The sequence below is a fragment of the Gekko japonicus genome, unplaced genomic scaffold (assembly GCF_001447785.1).
Source record: "Gekko japonicus isolate JY-2015 unplaced genomic scaffold, Gekko_japonicus_V1.1 scaffold1236, whole genome shotgun sequence".
NCBI classification, from domain to species: Eukaryota; Metazoa; Chordata; class Lepidosauria; order Squamata; family Gekkonidae; genus Gekko; species Gekko japonicus.
This window is the reverse complement of record NW_015161434.1, coordinates 59,462-78,092: the sequence shown is the minus strand read 5'-3', so window position 1 is coordinate 78,092 and position 18,631 is coordinate 59,462.

Sequence of the window (18,631 nt, the reverse complement as noted above, 5' to 3'; positions counted from 1 at the left end):
TATATAACACATTGTTCATCGTGCTTCCCAAGAATGCATCATAGCCACTTACTGCCACTGTGACAATATAATTGTTTGCTGCCATAACATTCACTAGTAAATTGTACTTAATATCCAAATCTAGCCTAAGATAAACCCATGGAGATCAGAAAAGTTTGCTTTTATTTGTTTCAAGTAATTTTCAACCCATCCTGCTTGACAGCTAAATAGAGGCTTGATTGGAAAGCAATTAACATATTGAAAACCTCTAGCAAACAACTTATTTTCAATCAATGGCAGGCGGGTAGAAATAACTAGGAGTTCAATGCTATTGTCTGTGGAGTTTCAATAAACATAGGTCCAAACGTTTTTCATTCTGACCACAGCATTTTGATTTAGAGCATTTGATTTAGAGATGGACATGATTGCCTGCTCCAGCAAACTGTAACACTAGTGTTAGTAGTGGTGTGACATTTGGGGTTGGTTGCATCATGATGATTAAAAACTGGGTAGATGTAATCAGAACTTTTAAAAACAAACAAACAGAAACTAGAGAACTGAATATCATCACAGGCATGATGTTTAAAACTTTTTCAACAGAACTGTTCTTCAATATGGGTGAATTTAGCATGAGTAGCCCTGAGACCTTGCATTACATGATAACATTTCAGTTCCTTCCATTTGTTAGATTGCTGTGATATCCTAACCAGCAGACACAGCATTTTATAAAATTTGGACATGAATCTAGTTATAAAACAATGACATCTGTAAGCATCTAACAAGCTGAAAGTATAACTGGCCCTATTCCTCCCAGTAATTTAAAATTTTAAAAGATCAGTGACTACAGTTGTAACAGAATAGTTGATCTAATTGATTCCCCCCCCCCCCGCCCCCAGCAGCAAAGTTTCATTCAATTAAGAGCAGTGCCGCCTGTTTGGGGTTCGATGTCTAGCAGTAAGTTTCCATCAGCAGATTAGAGCAAAGTGTTTAAATGATGTACAGTGCCAGTCCACTGGCACATTCAGCGGTAGTAGTGATTTTTAGACTTTTGTAACAATAGCTGAACGATAGCCCATCAGCTGAGTGCAAATCTGATTTGCAACAAACATATATTGCACTAATGAAAAAGTAAGACAGAAGATTTTTGAAACGTTATTTAGACAGAGGCATCACAAAATCGAGTTAATCTTGGTTTAATGCGCAATATACACATCTTTAAGGTGTTTTCATGTCAACTTTGAACACATCAAGGACAAAACCAAGAATATAATAGTAAATGGACTGTCCATGAAGGTGATGTTAGTTCTTTATATTAGATGAATGCAGGTAGCCATTACACATCTGTAAAAACAAATACTGTAGTGAAACAAAAGCAATTTTCAGCTTAGTTCAAGATAAATAAGAATGGGAAACACAAAATAGTTCTGCAGTGTTACAATAAATGTATTTTTACCCTGCACCATCTTGTCTACGTGTTATGTACAAATGGAAAACCTGATTGACTTTTTAAAAAAATCTACTTTGAGAGCTATTAAGCGTAGGCCAATGGTGTATGGGTGAGGTTATAAACCTCTCCTTGCTACCTGCTTCTGTGCTCCAAATCATCCTCTAAACTTATTTTCTTCTGAAGTGTTAGAAACAAGTGTTTACCCTTACCAAAAGGCACATGGAACTCAGCAGGTTATGAGTTAAGCAACTTATCCTCCCTGCAATTTGCTTTTTTGTTTTATTATGGCATCAGAACCACCCTGCAAATCTGTAGCTGCCATAAATGCTTAATGTAAGACCTCATTGCACAGGAAAGTGTCAGAACTTTGGTTCCAGGGCTCCCTGAAGGAGGAGAAGGCAACGTGATGTGGCCATTGCTGCGTCATGGGTTGGATGGGGGGCGGGGATGGAGCTTTCCTGAGCTGGCCCCTGCTTCCCCCCCTTCAGTCTGTGCTTGGCCCACCCTCCCACTCCACTAGTAGCATGTGCTTTGGCTGGTCGTCCTTTTGGGAGCCAGGTAGGAATTTTTCGCCTCTTCCCAGATTAGCCCGGGGAGAGGGTGTTTTCGCCTACCTTGTACTGCAGTTGTGGTTTTGGGAAATTGGCTTGGGTGTGGCTGGGTATAAATAGGCTGGTCACTTTAGTTGGCAGGATGTCATTCAAACAGGTTGCGGCATGGTGACCACCAGCTTAGAACCACCTGTGGGGCTTAGGGGTCTTGCCAGTACAGTCTTTGGGCCTTGTGACTCGGGGCAGGGAAAGCAGACTGCATAGGTGACTGCCAGGTAACGTCCTCCCTTTGAGCCTTGAGGCTCGGGGGTTCGGGATGCCCCTGGCAATTATCCGATTGCCATGCTGACTGGATGCGAGCCATACTCCTTTGGCTACTGTCTGGGGCTGGGTGGCTCACCCTAGTCCAATATGGTGGGGGAGGGGTCTCTGACCCCTGGCCTTGCCATGCCACAACCTGCCCTGCCCTTGCTGTTTCATTGTTTGCGCCTAGCTTGTTAGTAAAGTTAATAAAGTGGCCCGTTCAGTACCCAAAATGGTTGTCTGTCTTTTCTTCTGGATTGGGGGGCAAACAGCTTTTAATACTTTTTAAAGCAACATTTTACAGCATACTTTCTCCCCCCTGCTGCATATCATAAAAAACTACAGAATTTCAATGTCACATTCATAATAAGTACATAATGATTCCCAGGAAAGCACCAAAAGGAATTTGTCCTTCTATTAAAAAAAGAAAAAAGGGGGTGGGGAAGATGCCTATTTGGTGTACCACTATGCAACCTCTAGGAGTTGTGGTGGCTCAAGTGGTTAAGATGCTGAACTGCAGGCTGTGGAAGGTCAGTAGTTCAGCAGTTTGAGACCCGAATGCCGCATGATGGAGTGAGCTCCCGTCTCTGGTTCCAGCTCCTGCCAACCTGGCAGTTCGAAAGCAAGAAATTGCAAGTAGATAAATAGGTACCACTTCGGTGGGAAGGCAACAGCGTTCTGTGCGCCTTGGTGTTTAGTCATGCCGGCCACATGACCACAGAAACGTCTTTGGACAGCACTGGCTCTTCGGCTTTGAAATGGAGATGAGCACCGCAACCCTAGAGTCAGATTCAACTGGCTTTCGAGCAAGGGAACCTTTACCTTTATGCAACCTCTACCCTACAAGAACAACAAGACAAATCAGCAGTTAAATTACTAGGACATTGTTTGAGAATCTTCTCAATTAAGAGACAACAACAATTCACGACAACTATTAAACCAAATATTGACATCATATGAGAGAAGTCAAAGGGTTAAATACAGTTGGCCACATATTCCTCTAGTGAAGTTATCTGAAGATTAATTCCAAGCAGATTATTAGTGGGGAGGGAGAGTAATCACTGAGCACAGGGACACCCTGACTGGGTTTTGATATGGCAGCAACTATCTTGCCACTTCAGCTTATTTCAGGAACAGTTAACAGCACTAGATGTGTTGAGCCATCTATAGTACAAGAAAGTAGGTCTGCATACATATTTTACATAGGATGCATTGAGTTCATTAGGTAAGTATTTACCATTGCCAAATGAAGTAGGTACGCTGCCTTTCCTTCCTAACAGTGCTTTTCCTGCATTTGTGATCAGTTTCTTTGCAACACTTTTTGAGGACAGTGTTAAAAGATCAGTAATTGCTATCGTGGTGGTCTAACAATCTATTGTATCAATCTCTGAAGTCCCAGCTTTCATTAAAAAGTATCTTCCCTTTTTTCCTTGCAGAGTTATAGGGGGGAAAGTTAGGTGTAGCTAAAGATCTACTTTTAAAAAAGGAAAGGTGGAACTTCAGAGGTTAGGGCAATAGATCTTTAGAACACAGGTGCACACTTCAGAAAAAACAATTACCATTTTTTTAAAAAAATAAAGCTCTCTGGTTGCATGGCAGAAGCAAAATTCAGGGGAAATGGTGGCTTGCTGTCTTGCTCGAAGCCACAGGCAGCTAAATCAGTCATAAATAAATGTGTTCATTTTTTTTAAAAAAAAATCATTGAATGGTCATCCATATAGCACTGTTAATAGCCACTGATCAGAAATGTTTTGCCAGATGCTGAATTTTGAGAAATCCCAGTCTGACCCTTTTTGGCAGGTATTCAAGTTGTTTGGTGTGAACTGAGGAGATTAGGTGATTGGCTCACATTGGTTGATTACATTAAAACACAATAAATTTGACTATCGCACAGTTCAATGTGAAATTTATCGCACCCCTTATCTCAGTACAAGTAATTCAATGTAATTAATAAATACTGAGAATTGGAATGGAAAGGGCAAACAATGAAATAAATCACAAATGTGAGAATATGTTAGTGAATTATAGGCACCAAATAGTATGTTTTTTAAAGATAGATGCCATGTGAAGAAACTGGCTGCCAGACCACTCAAATGGCCTTTGGTGTTCAGCTTTTTGCCCCACAGGGATCTCTTCCCTATTCTCTCCTAGGTCTCTGTCAGCAAGATGCCATGGAGTTCTGTGTAACTGTGTATGCTTCCTGCGTGAGCTAATCCACTCCCCCCCCCTAGAAGATTACCAGCTTTTACTTCTACTGTGCTCATTAGGTAAATGCCTTTCCCCGTTTGTTAGGGCTGCTTTGGAACTTAGATAATGCCCAAGGTCGACTGCTGGAGGATGGAAGGAGTTTTGTCTTTGCTTTGATTATAATAGGCTAGGGCTTTGGAAGTGAATTAGTGTTTATGTTTCAGACCGTTTGTTCCCAGGGGTTTTGGGCGCCTGTTTCACCTGCTTTCCCGCACGCGGGAAAAGAACCCATTGGCCACGGCCTGGTTTGAATTTGGTTATTATATTGTACCCCAGAGGTAGTCTCCATTCTTAACAATCCTTGTGTACCTGTTTTCACCATCACTTTAATAAATGCTACTTTGCTACAAACGTGGATTTATTTGAATGCCTGGGGAATCGGACAGTCTCATCCACTGATATTGTGGACATGTGGCAAGGTCCCAAAAAAGCAGTGCCAATTGCCCGGCAGCATTAGTAATGGAACTGCGATGATGTTCCAGTGCTAAGTAAGAACATCATTTTCTCTCTTCAGTGGAAAGGTAACATTCCATTAACATGATTGTAGGTATGCTGTCACTATTCTAGTGAAATCTAGGCATTTTAATCTAAAAAATAAACAAAATCTATATACCACTTTTCTGCCCTTAAAAGAGCCACCAAGATGGCTAACAATTTAAAACATACATGATAAAATTACATTATAAAACTGTTAAAATCAACCTTCCTTCAATTGTAGTCAATTTCTCAGGGATGAAATAAATACTCTTCAGCTGTCAAAAACCAGGCATAGTAGAAATATAGCATGGTGCTGCAAAAGGCATTGTAGTGGCCCACTCACAAGGGAAGGGGCTCTAGAGCCCAGCCAGCTCCCCATCAGCTGCAGGAGAACCACCTCAATCAATAACAACCAGTCAATAGGGATGCAGGTTAGGAAAAAAGCTGCTTAATCTTCAAACCCTGAACAACAGGCATCAGGTAGATGTCTGTTTTCCCATAGAAATGAATGTGTTCATTAGCTGCAAACTTGATCCTAACTTGAAAGAATCCACTGAAATGTTCAAAGTTTGACATTTCAGAAAATGTGGAAATTCTTGAATATACATATAATACAGCTATCCCAATCGGGTTTTAAGTCAGTTTATTAAAAAGTTGCAGTGGTAGCACATAATGACACATTCTTGCTCTAGTGAGACATACAGGATGGTCAGCTGTAGAGTAGGACATTAAGATGAGTTTAAAATTAACATACACTTGGAAGAGCTTTATCATCTTATATTCTAATAGCCAAGTTGGCCTATCTTTGGTTTTTTTATTATTATTTTATTGTGTTTCACTATAAACTACAAAGAAAAAGGATGGGGGAAGCTACAAACTACAAAAAAGGGAAGATACAAAAAAAAAAAACACACTATCTAAAATGCCAAGCTAGACAGCGATCTTCTTACAGCTTACATAGCTTATTTCAAAATATCCCTAACATTTAAATTTGCTAAGATGAAGTTTAAAGATTTCTATTTCGAATAGAAATAGAATAGGTACATCTTCGTATCTAACAGTAATTCATAATTCAGGTGTTCAGAGTTAGTTTTATATATTATTTTTTCCCTTTACGTTTATCTTTATCATAGACCCATCTGACTTTAAGAAGTTTAGGAGCAGCATCTCCTAAATCAGATTCAGAGTCTTCTCCCAAGGAGCTGCGCTGTGAATTTGTACTGCTTCCTGATCCATGATCGCTGTTGTCATTCACTGCATTGCCGCCCTCCACTTTCCCTTTCGCCTTTTTCGCTTTTTGGTGCTGTTCCAAAAATTCTTTAGCTTTCATGACAGAGTCTATGTTTTCTTTTTTCACTTTGTAGTTGAAGCTAAGTCCCTCTGGAATAATCCATCTATAAGGAGTGGAATTTTTCTGCAAAAAGGATGTCAGGTTCTTATATTGTTTCCTCTTCTTTCTTATCTCAAATGGAATGTCTATTAAAATTCTTGTCTCTCCACCAATTTTAGGGTAGTCCCACTGGTCGCTTTGAGTATTCCATCCCTCATCGATCTTTTGGAGAATTTCACAAATATTTCACGGGGCAGATTATTTTTCTTAATATTATCTGGATAAGTCCAATAGGCTATATCCATCTCATTTTGTAAAGATTCTGGTTTAAGGTCTGCTACCGGTGCCACAGCTTCGCTTAAAATCTTTTTAAGGTCTTCTCCTTTTTGCTCATGGACTCCCTGAAATCTCAGGACATATGATGATTTTCCATTTGTAATTGTAACAGCTATTGTTTATCAGAAACCCTCTCTTTTCCCACTGTCTCCAGTCTCTGATTTATCGCCTTTGTCTTGGCATCCATTTTTTTCAGCGATTTTACAGTTTCTTCTGTCTTTATATTAATTTCCTTTAATTGGAGAGCCTCAAAGTTACTATTAAGATTGGTCATCTGGTCCAGCAGAGGGTGCAGTGCAGTGGCTAGCATATTAGGGAAGTCTGTGGTTGTTTCCGGTTTTGAAGCCAATGCAACTGAGCTAGCAGTTCCTGAAGAAGGTCTCACTTTGGGCACTATTTTTTCAGCCTGATGTGACATTGTTTACATTAAGGAAAAGTTCTTTAAAGTATCTGAAGCCTGTTAAATAAAACACTTTTAACTAGTCCGTACTCTATTTTACCTGAGTAATGCTCTCAGCTCGACTTCCCTCCCTCTACCTCATGTAGCTACTGTTTTGAAACTTTTTTCCTCCCGGGGTGGGATCAGCCCCTCCCCCTGCAGTTTTTTGGTTTGAGGTTTGTGAAAGTCTGTGCACTTAAATGTTTGTCTGCATTCAAGGCTTGTAAACTCATGCTTCATCAGGCGCTTGCTTCAGCCAGTTAGGGAAAACACTTGACCTCCTGCTCGCTTGTCCCGGTGTGTGTCTCTGTCACCATACTGGTCTCGTGGCAGTGGAACCTATTGGGACAAAAAGGAGCCTCAATCCCTCGGCCACAGCTTTGGGAGAGGCACCTCTCACACCCCAGGCTACAAGCCTCCTCCTAGGGCTCTGGGGGGGGGGACCAGAATCACCCGGTACCCCTCCCATCTGCCATGATCTCGGGCCACTCTCATCAGAGCCTGTTGGAGCATGCCTGCCAGTGATACACAGAAACTGGAAGTCCAAGTTGGCCTATCTTTGGATACTTAAATCCAGTGACTGGAGTTGTGAACAGTTAAGAGAGATCTTTTTACAAACCTGAAAAGGGCCTCAGGTTTGCAGGAAAATGTGAAATCTTTTTTTTTTTTTTTAAAAAAAGGTTTAAAAAACTAGAAATGATAAAAGGAGCACCTGTAGCTTTAAGCAAAGTATTCCTTCAGTGGATGTTGCTAGGCAACCGCAGTATTCCAAAATGGTTTTATGTGAGGAAAAAGGCAGAGGGAGAGGGTAAGGCCCTTTCCATGCCTATTTGGGCCTTTGAGGGAGGACACTTTTGGGCCAGGCATGGCTAAGGGTTGCCAACTCAATGTTAGGAAATTTCTGGAGGTTTTGTGGTGAGGTCTGAGAAGGGCAAGGTTTTGGGACAGGAGAGGCCTCAACTAAATATAATGCCATAGAGACCACGCTCCAAAGCAGGCATTTTCTTCACAGGGAAAGAACTCTGTCATTTGGAATTCAGCTGTAATTCTGGGAGATATCCAGGTCCCACCTGGAGGTTGGCAACCCTAGGCCTGGAAGCAACCTCTGGGTGATTTGATTCCAACCAGCTTGCAAATGCTGGTGACATGCCGGGGATCCTCTGATCCCTGGCCCAAGGCACCCCTCACCACAACATGGAGAAGGTGGGTCATGCAGGGAATGCACTTCTGGCCCACTGCCTCGACTGCTGCCATCATGTTGGTGCCACCATCTGTTACCATGAAGCCCATGATGACATCACTACCTAACCACTCCTCTAATTGCCTACTGACGGTGGCTCCGATGTTGCCCCCGTGTGCAGCACATCGAGTGGTTCGGCACACAGCAGAGCCTGGTGATAGCTGGCCTGGGGGCCCTGTCCTGGCCTATAAGCTATTGCCTGCCCACCACCCATTATTTCACTGGGTTGCCACCAGTGGGCAGTCAGTGAGAGATACACATCATGCCCTTGTTTGGAGGTCCAGATATCCAATGTGAACAGCCCTCCCTGCAGCAAAGGAGAGCTGTTTCTTCACAAAGTCCCTGGCAGTCCTGTAAAGCAAGGGCACCATGGTCCTGCTCATCATGGTGCAAGAAGGAGCCATGTACCAGGGCATGAGATACCTGAGCAACTGTTGCAACACAGGACTCTCAACAACTGTGAAGGGGTACCCCTCGATGATCATCTCAGCAAATGTAGTGAGTGACCATTTTCCTACCATGCTTCTTCCCCCCCCCGGCACACCTGGCATCCCTCCTTTGCTGTGGCACTCTGTGGGAGAGCACTGGAGGTGGTCACTGCAGAACTCACCTCCTGACTGGCTGCTGGTCATGGTCACTTGGGCACCCCAGTGGCAGCAAGCCTCTCCGCTGAAGAAGCTCCACCTGGTGGTGCTTCTTCAGGTGGTACCACATCCCGGCAGGCGTGAGATGGTGCAGGTCCTTCCCACGGCTGATCCGGGCCCTACAGAGCTGGCACTGTGCATACTGTGGGTCCTCCGACAGCTGGAACAATTTCTGTCAGGTTCCACAGCAAGTAACTCTTCACAAACATTTCCTAAAAAGCGTTATGCTTTATTAGGGTACAAAACTGGTACCATATCCACAGGATTATTGTTAGGAATAACTATAGGGTGGGAACATTCGTACATATAGCCGGACGAGGCAAATAGCTAAGCAAATGAACTTCGAGCGCGCACGGGGGAATTCTCCTGGCGGGAAGTTACATAATGAGCAGGAGACTCACAGGGCCCCTGAGAGCAGAAAGATGCACACCAGTGGTGCACCGCAAGCACTCCCTCCCTCACAAGGCCAGACTGATAACGCTGCCTAACCAAGCCAGCTCCCACAGTCTCCGAGACAATGTTTACAGCAAGCAGCTGAGCTGTGAGCAAGCAGGAACAGGGAAGGACAGAAGCAACATAAAATGGCAGCTAGCTGACATCCTGCCCCCTCAAAAATACATCAACCCCTTCCCACAGCCGACAGGTGACTGCCCGGTTTCCCTGGGAACTGAGTGGGAAATTTGCACAGGAGTTTGGGGGCTATTCGCTGCACTGTGAAATTTGTGCAGGAGTTTGGGCTTAGCTATTCACCTTGTCCGGCCATATGTACGGATGTTCCCGCCCTATAGCATCAGAGGTGAAGTGGGAAATGGAACCATTCTAACCAGCAGCTTCAGTCTCCACTTGAACCTCCTCCTGTGAGGACCATGGGGCAGACACACTGTGTCTTGGGGGGGCATGAGAAGTTGTTGACTGGAAATTGGAGGTTGAGATGGGGGTACCCTGGAGTGCGCCCCCTTCATCTCTTCCTCCTCCGCCACCTCCAGCATCCCCTCTTGTCCCTCAGCAGAAGGCCTGCTGGAGCCTAGAGAAACTGAAGCAGTGGGTTGGCCAGCCAGCTCCTCCTCCAGTGCCTCTATAGCCCTCTTACTCTGTAGAGCGAGCTCTGAAACAGAACTGTCCCCAAAGGTCAACCCCAAAGACAGTGGCTTCTTTATGGCACCACTCTGGCCAGACCTTGGAGTGGTGTCAGAATGCTCTGCTGTGGTCCTGCGCGGAGGTTGGGAGAAAGCCACAGTCCTCCCCCTACCCCTCCCCTCTGCCCCTCTGGTCTTATGCTTTGCCTTGTCCCCAGGGCCCCTCTGTGTTTATTTCCTGCCACTCATGTCACCCTGTTCTGACTGTGGGGGGGGGGAGTTTAGGCAGTGGCACCTGACAGAGCCTGACTGACACCTTTTTAAGAACCCTCCCACCAAATATCTACTTTGATTTTCAAAGGAACCTAAGCTATCTTTTCTTCAGTTTTTTCCTCAGTTTTTTCCTCAGTGAACCTGCTTCTCCCTAGCTGAGGGTTTTATGAAGCTATCCTAAAGATGGAAAAAAACCTTTTTAGAAGTGCTTGTGTGCCTTTATTAAACTTCTCCTGGCTAATGTACTAGGACAAGCCTGATTTCCCAGGAAGGAAATGCAGGTTTCTGTGAGATGAACTAAAAAGCTGGGGTTGACTCTAGGCAATGTGTAAGCACTGGCCTTCAATGAAGGTCAAGTGCACAGAACACTGTTTTCTGTAAGTACTTAAGGCTACTTAAGTGCTGCTTTTAATGAAACCGCTCCTCTCCTCTTTTAATAGTATCCTATTCTGGCCTAGTTAGGTATATAAACCAGAGCCCTACAATGGATTACTTATAGTTTATATAAAATGATTTCCCAAACAGACCCTTATTTTACACTGACCTATTTAAATCAATGGCCCTAACAAACCAGAAACACCTAGAAAACAGAGCAGAGAACCTGACCTGACCTCACCAACACCAGTAGCACTCCCCCCAGCAACCAGAAGAAAATCCTGACTTTTTTAACAAACAAACAAACAAGAATCTATTTATAAAACCAGAAACCAATCAAACACACACTACCCTTATCTAAGGCAAAAAAACCCAAGAACAGTACAACAGGTCCAAAACCAGTCAAAGAACCAGACCCACACAACCTTAACCCCACCAAATGGGGGGGGGCACCACAAGGCCAGGAAACACCCCCCCCCAAGCAACAAAAACCAGCACATGTTTTTAAACTTATAAACCTCTAAAAGATTACAGGAAAAACCTTTAAACTGTTTCCCACCAAATGGGGGGGACCAAGCCCCCCCTCAAGCAATAGCAACCAGCACAACTTTTTAAAGTTATAAACTTTTAAAACCCAAGCAACAACAATACAACTTTTAAAAAGAAACAGATGAACCAACTGCACACCCCTAATAGTAAGATAGAAGTCTTGTTCTTTGTAGTTTTCAGGTGTTATATTCATTAGAAACAGTTCTGGTATACAAGGTATATCTGGTATATAATTTTAAGCATTTTTTGTAACAATTCATGTATCCAAGACCAATACTTTTTGGCTTTATCACATGTCCACCACATATGGAAGAAAGAGGCTACTTTTAAAAAAAAACATTTCCAACATTCTTTTGATAAATTAGGATAGAAATTAGCTAGTTTATCTGGGGAAATATACCTGTATAGAAAAAGACTTTTCTAAAATCCTCCCTGATTGGGCCAGATGGCCCTAGCTGGTAACACTACCGCGTGATTCCTGCCACCTGTGCAAATGGCTTGCCAGATGGCCAGGCTGCATCTCCATATGCAAGACACTTTGACACCTCTGCCAAGAGAGAGCGACTTGCCGGCGCCTTCCCAAGCATGGGACGAGCTATGCACAGTACATTAGCACATCAAAAGCATTCCCTGACATGACAGATGGTCAATGGAAGAGGCTGGAGTGGGATGCCCAACTCCTAGCCAATCAAAACATGTAGCGGGCCAGAGCTGATGCTCCACTTCAGGCAGTGGGCAATCATGCTCTTCCCCTGTGACTATTAGTCCATAAGGAACTGGGGGCTCGTTTATTTCCTTCTTGTACTCAATGCCTTTATTGACCAGGACAAGCGTCCATTGGGCAATTCTAGCATTGGAAACTTGTCCGTTCTGCACTTTCCCTGAAAGGATGTATTTGAGGGGAGTGTGTGTCATTTGCACAATCACTCTTGCTCCTCCTATGATGAATTCCCAGTGAGTAAGGCTCCACACCAAAGCTAGGCAGACCTTCTTGCATGGTGTGTATTTTTGTTCCACTGGATTGAGATTTCTGGAGGCATACGCAATTACTCTCTGCGCTCCAGTTTGTTGCTGCATCAGCGTGGCCCCTATGCTTCTCTCAGAGTAGGCTAGCTGGATGTAGAAAGGCTTTCCCGAGTCGGGGTGCACAAGGGTGGGAGCAGAAGCTAGGCTCTGCTTCAAAGTGGCAAAAGCCTGCTGTTGCTCAGGACTGGGCATCCTTCTTTAGCAAAGCATAAAGAGGTTGCACCTTGGCGGCAAAGGCTTCAATGAAATCGCGGGAGAAGTTAAAGGTACCCAAGAGTGCTCTGAGGGATGGCGCATCAGTTGGGGTGGGCAGAGGGGAGATGACTTCCATTCTCTGCATGTCTGGGGCCCTGCCATTGGGTCCTAGTGCTAGTCCCAAGTACTTTACATGCAATTGCACTAGCTGCGCTTTCTTGTGACTGGCTTTGAATCCAGACTCTCTGATCAGGTTCATAACCTCCTTGGTTATGTCAGTGACTTTGTCAATGGAGGGGACGTGTACAAAAATGTCATCAACATATGAGAGAACATGAGCTCTTGACGAGGGTTTCAGACACTCCCACATTTGCATGACGTGCGCATTACAAATGCTGGGGCTGGAGTGGAAATCCTGTGGTGTTCATCTGAAAACGTACTGTTGCCCATGGAAAGTGAAGGCAAATTTGTGACAGCAAGACTCGTGAAGCCTAATTGAGTGGAACGCATTAGCCAAATCAATGACACTGTAGTAGCGGGCTCCGGCTGCAATGGCGGCTAGGATTTCATTGTACTTGGCCACTACAGGGGCGACAGGAGGTGTCACCGCGTTGAGGGCTCTGAAATCTACTGTCATACACCAAGTAACTCCATCCACTTTAAGGGCGGGCCAAAGTGGGGCGTTGCAGATGCACTGCATTGGGATTATGACATCGCATTTGATGAGTCCTTGTATGATCTTGACAATTCCTTCCTCAGCTTCCACTGGGTATCTGTATTGTTTTTGAGACTTTGGGTCATTTCCCTTTATGAGTATGCACACATCCTTAACTGTGCCGCACTCTGCCTTGTCCTTGATTCAATCTTCTGGGAACTCTCCTTCCCACGGGTCCTCAGCTATGGGACGCAGGGGTAGGGGTGCTTTTAGTGCTGCAGAACGGTGCACTACATTGATCTCACGGAGTCCCCCTGGGATTTGCCACAGGAAGCCATTCACAAGGTCAATTGTCAGGCTGTGTTCGTGGAGAAAGGGTGCACTCAGAATACCCTCGTCTTCCCCTTGATTGCTGCAGGCACTCACCCTGGTGGAAAGCATGCCCACGGTTATGGGAATGTCCTTCCATACCTGAGTGGTGTGTGTGCCTCCAGAAAAACCTGCCAGGGAAATGTGTGTCCCCGAGGGCTGGCCTGTCTCGGCAAGGTGAGGTCTCAGAATGTTTGTGGCTGCGCCTGTGTCTACAAGAAATGTTGCAGGGGTGATTTCCCCTGGACCTCCGATCCCTGCTCTAACTGTTGGTCTCCCCCAATCATCTGGCTGAAATTGTGCCAAGACTCCTTTCCCATGTAGTGCAGTGGGTAAGGCTGCTGGGGCCCCAGTTATTCTTTCCATTGTTGCTTGTATAACCCCAAGCCTTTTTGTCCATTGGGCTTTGAGTGGCACCCCCTTTTAGGGATTTTTCTTGCCCAGGTGGGGGACGGGGTCATAGGCAGCCATTTTGGTTCTGTCAGCAAGGCAAGAGGTGGCAGCTATTTTAGAGTGGGCTTATTGGCGGCCATTTTAGGTGGCCTTGTGTGATACCTGGTGGCCATTTTTATCAAGTAAGCTCTTAAGGTCCCACGACTTTGACTATGGCACAGTATCCTCCATAGCGGAGATGGCATCTCATAAAGGAAAAGGGGGAACAAAGGGAAAGGGGCCTGCTCCTAAGAGGCCTGTGCCTGCGCCTACACCGCAGGGCTCTGGGGTGACTCTTTCATCCTCTGATGACGAGATAGCTGAGCAGCAAGCTATATTAGATAGGCTTGCAGCATTAGAGCAAGCAAGGGCTGAGGCAGTTCCTGCTCCGCAGCAAGCGGTTAGGATGTCTGACCGCAGGCAAAAAGGCCGGGCCGAGAGGAAGAAGTTCAGAGAGGAGGTCATTAAACGGCTTTCTTTAATTGAATCCAGGCCTGCTGCCCCTGGGTCTGATGTCGGGAATTATGACGGGGCGTTTGGAGCAGCTGCATACGAGACAGATCCTGCACCAGTGGAAGTTGTGGAAGCGGGACAGCCAGGTCCTAGTGGTACGTGGGACCCTGCCCTGCAACTTAGTATGATGTGGCCATGGGGGCCATGGGGGCAGGGACCTAGTGCGGGGGTGTCGTCTACCTCACAGACCGGCACAGTTAAAAGCTCTGGTGACAATACTCAACCATGGGCTTGGGGCCCTCCTTCTCAGGCCATGCAGTCACCTTGGGGTTCAGTTCCGGCTGGTCCTTGGGGTAGTGTAGGGTGTACTCCCCCCTCGGTGAACACTTACAATGCTGCTTCAGCATCAGCAATGCCTTTCGCTGATGCCGCCTTGCCTTTGGGCGATCACCTTTTACCTGCAACTAAGGAGAAGATTTGCAGTGGTGAATATATTGACCTCTTTGGCCTTCTTTATCGGGATTTAGAGAAGAAGGAGAAAGAGGAAATGGACGATAAGGAGAAAGAGATCTTAAAGAGGAGGAAGGTAGATCGGACTTGGGCCAACTGGCTGGCCAGATATTTAATTTATGCTGGTGTGTTGTCCCGGTCTCAGCCATTGAGGTCCCCTGCATTGTTCCAATATCTGGACATCATTTACAAAGCTTACACTGGCTTTCCGGGCCCGGCATGGATGCAATATGACGAGGAGTTCTGGATGAGGGAAGCCATGAATCCCATGCTTCCATGGGATAGGATGCACCCTCATCTGTGGCTTCAGATCATGTCCATGCCCGGGTTATCCTCTGTTGAACGCTCACATAGTGGGCACACTGTGCAGCGTTTACAGGGGGCTAATACTTCCCGTGGTGCCACGGGGCAGGCGGTTCAACCCCGCTTGCTCTGTTGGGATTTTGGGTCCCAGGAGGTATGTGCCACGAAGGTGTGCACATTCAGGCATGAATGCCCGGTATGTGGAGGACCCCACTCATTCCCTTCCTGTCCTCGAGGAAGGCCCCCCTGGAATCAGCGGCAGAGACGGGGGGTTCCTCATCTTCAGCTGGTAAAGGGCCCCAGTCCAATAAACCTAGCTGCACTTGAAGCCGGGCTGTGGGGCTACCCTAATGAGGGGGACAGAGTTTATTTGTTAGAAGGTTTCAGGTTCGGTTTTCATATCCCCTTTCAAGGAGTTTGTAATCTTAAATCAGTGAAGGGCATGGAGTCGGTGGTGAGAAAAAAGATTGACAAGGAATTGGAAGAGGGCTGTGTTCTAGGCCCATTTTCTTCACCACCGATCCCTAATTTGAGAGTTTCACCTCTGGGGATTGTGCCTAAAAACGCACCTGGTGAATTTCGTTTGATTCACCACCTTTCATATCCCCGGGGTGATTCAGTTAATGATGCCATTCCCGATTATCTGTGCACGGTGAGGTACACCTCCTTTGACCAGGCGGTAAGGATTGTGCGTCTCTGTGGTCTGGGGGCAGAGTTGGCGAAGTGCGATATTAAGTCAGCATTTTGCCTCCTCCCCGTGCATCCAGATGATTTCGAGCTGCTGGGTTTCTCTTTTGATTGCCAGTTCTTTATGGACAAGGCCTTGCCCATGGGATGTTCTGTGTCATGCGCTTCATTTGAGTGCTTTAGTTCTTTCCTGGAATGGGCCTTACGAGTCAGGATGGGCCTTCAGGACGCTGCACACTATTTAGATGATTTCCTGTTTGTGGGTCCTCAAGGAACAGGTAGATGTGCCCAGCTCCTACAGGGGTTTCAGAATTTGGCCATGGAGCTGGGGGTTCCTTTGGCCCATGAAAAGACTGAGGGTCCTACACAAAAGTTGGTTTTTCTGGGTGTGGAACTGGGTACAGTAGCTCAGACATCACGACTGCCCATGGACAAAATCACAGCCCTGAGGGATTGCATTTTCGAATTCCTTTCATGGAGGAAGGCTTCATTAAGGGAAATCCAGCAGCTAGTTGGGCACCTTAACTTCGCATGTAAAGTGGTGGCCCCCGGTCGGGCCTTCTTGCGCAGGCTGTGTGATGCCATGGCTGGGCTTCGGCGGCCGCATCACAGGGTGCGTATTAACGGTGCAATGAAGGATGACCTCATGGTTTGGCAGGAATTTTTGACTTCCTTTAATGGAGTCTCTTTTTGGCAGGAGGACTTAAAACTTGAAGCAGAGCTGCAGGTCATGTCGGATGCCGCAGGGTCCCAGGGCTTTGGGGTTTATTTCCGTGGCCATTGGTGTGCAGAGGAATGGCCGAGGACTGGATTGTGGCCAGGTTTACCAGAGACCTGACATACATGGAGTTCTTCCCCATTTTAGTGGTGGTTTGGCTGTGGGGGAATGAGTTGGCAAATCACAAGGTGCACTTTTGGTGTAATAATTTGGCAGAGGTACACGTCATCAATTCCCTCACATCTAAATCACCAAGGGTAATGTGCTTGGTTCAAGCCTTTACACTGCGATGCCTGCGGCTTAACACTCTGTTTGTAGCTAGGCATGTGCCGGGGGTGGACAATGGGGTAGCTGATGCTCTCTCTCGCAAACAGATGGTGAGGTTTCGTCAGCTTGCTCCAGACGCTGATCTTCAGCCGGCAAGGATGCCCCCGGAGCTATGGCAGGTTGGAGGGCCAAGGCTTGCAGGGCAATAGGCCTCGCCATCGCCCCTAGCACGCGAAGAGGCTATGAATGGTCAGTCCACCAATTCAAGGAATTTAGGAAGCTAGAGGGCTATCCCAAAGTCTGGCCTATTACGGTGGAGCAGCTGATACATTATTCTGTTTATTTGAAGGAGACAGGTTTGGCGGTTAGCTCCATATGGGGACGTCTTTCTGCCCTTGTATTCACTAGCAAGGCTCTGGGTTTTACGGAAGTCACTGGGGACTTTCGTATTAGAAAGAGGTTGGAAGGCTGGACAAGGAAAAGAGGGGCTTTAAAGGACCAGAGGCATCCTATTTCACCTGTAGTGCTGAAGGGATTGCAACCTGGTCCAGAGTGTGCAGTTCCGGTTTTGAAGCCTGCCTGTTCCACGGGGCTTCGCTGCTGACATTCTTTGGGGCGCTTAGGGTAAGCGAGCTTGTAGCGATGTCCAAGACTGACCAGTCAGGCAGGGCCTTGCACATTTGGGACCTTCAATTTAAGGGAAAGGAGGCGCACATCATGATTAGGGGCTCCAAAACTGACCAGCAGCATAAAGGGTCGGTGGCCAAGTTGGGTGTCTGTTCCGACTCTGAGCTATGCCCTGTATTGGCTTTGTCTCAGTACAGGGTTTTCAGGGGCTTGGCGGACGGTTACCTTTTTCTCCATGCTGATGGTAGTCTGCTGACAAAGCACCAGTTTTGGGCTGTTACGGCCCGGGCTTTGGAAGTTAGGCCTATCTGGAGTGAAATTTGGCACTCATTCCTTCAGAATAGGAGCTGCTTCCACGGCGGCAGCCTTAGGCTATCCCACTACTGACATTCAGAGAGTGGGCAGGTGGCGTTCTGCCACTTACAAATGTTATGTGCACCCTCTTTCCTTAGTTTAGGTTACATTTGCAATGCTATTCACGCTGTTGAATTCCGGAGTTCACTGTCATTTCTTCCTAGGAGCTGTGTTTTGTGGCAAGAGACAGATTCTCATCTCCGGACACAGCTACATCTTCTGGGCAGCTCATCGGGCCAATCGATCGGCCATTGGCTCACAACTGGGTCTCAGCCAGTGGGCTACGGTCGAGTGGAGGGGCCGCCGGGGCCTTCGTTGGCCGGGCCTCCTCCCTCTTTTGTTCCAGGCCAGTTCAGCCTTGCCGCCAGATGTGTTGGTTATCCACCTAAAGGGTAATGATTTGGGATTCCTGAAAGGGAAGGCCCTTGTGTTGCAAGCCAGGGAGGACCTGGAGTGCATTAAGCGCCAATGGCCAGACACAGTAGTAGCGTGGTCGGCCATGATTCCACGCCTGGTATGGCGTAGCGCTTGGGGCCCCAAGGGGATTGAGAGGGCTTGGCGTAAGGCCAATGGGGAGTTTTATAAAATGTTAAAGGTTGGATTAGGCCACTACTTGCCTCACCCGCAGATTCAGCTTGATTTTCTGGATCTGTATAGAGGGGATGGCGTGCATCTTTCGGAGAAGGGAAATGACATCTTCCTTCAGGACTTGTGGCAAGGGCTTAAGCTAATTTTAGGGGTTTGACTGGGCACAGGGGCCTAAGCAGAG